This window comes from Corvus brachyrhynchos, unplaced genomic scaffold (assembly GCF_000691975.1).
Source record: "Corvus brachyrhynchos isolate BGI_N302 unplaced genomic scaffold, ASM69197v1 scaffold148, whole genome shotgun sequence".
NCBI lineage: Eukaryota > Metazoa > Chordata > Aves > Passeriformes > Corvidae > Corvus > Corvus brachyrhynchos.
In genome coordinates this window covers 1,196,134-1,196,955 of record NW_008239785.1, presented here as the reverse complement: position 1 = coordinate 1,196,955, position 822 = coordinate 1,196,134, and positions in this window count along the sequence as shown.

Below are 822 nucleotides of genomic sequence, written 5' to 3'. Positions count from 1 at the left end.
GCAGTCTTCAGTTAGGTGCACATTATTTAATTGGTTTCAAGTGATTTTCTGGACTGCTAATCACCATGATGTAATTAAAAACCTGGGCAGCATGTTGCTAATGCCATAGCACATCAGAGATGTTAAACTCTTGAGAGTTCCTGGAATAGGGATGGCTGCTCCCCTTGCCTGGAGTGTTTTGAAACAACCAGACAGGAGATGTCTGCAGGTGAGTGAAGCAGAGGGAGGCAGGCAAGTGGCCACCAGTAGCTGCTGAGGAGTCAAGGTGAAATATCCATACACATTTTAAAAAACATCCACTGCTCATGAAAATACAGATTTTGAAAAGCCATGACTTTTGGAAGGAACACAAGTTCTCCTTCTTACAGACATAGGCTGTCTCACTAAAAAAAAAGGTGAAAAAAAGGAAAAATGAAGTTTTGCTTCACAGTTGGAGTTGTTTAAGTCCTCATTAAATGGTTTGTGGTCTCCATGATCCTCATGGGGTGATGAATCTTTCTCATGCTTCTCAGGACCAGCTGAGAGCAGCTGAATAAAGCCCAGCCATGCTTTCACCCTCGTGTGTACAGGGTAGTGGGGGGAGAAAAGGGGACTAAAAAAAAAGGGCCAGTAACTCAGCGTGAAGAAGGGATGGAGACTGCAAGCTCTGATGGATGCTGGAGAGCACCTCTTCCCTGGAAAGGCACCATTGGATCAGCTTCGTCTGCTTAAAGACTTTCTGCAACACGATCCTGAAAGCACAACAGTTCATCTCAAGGCTTTCTGCTGCACAGCTCATTTTCCACAAAGCTCCAGCTAACTGGGCTGCAGCCCATCCATGAA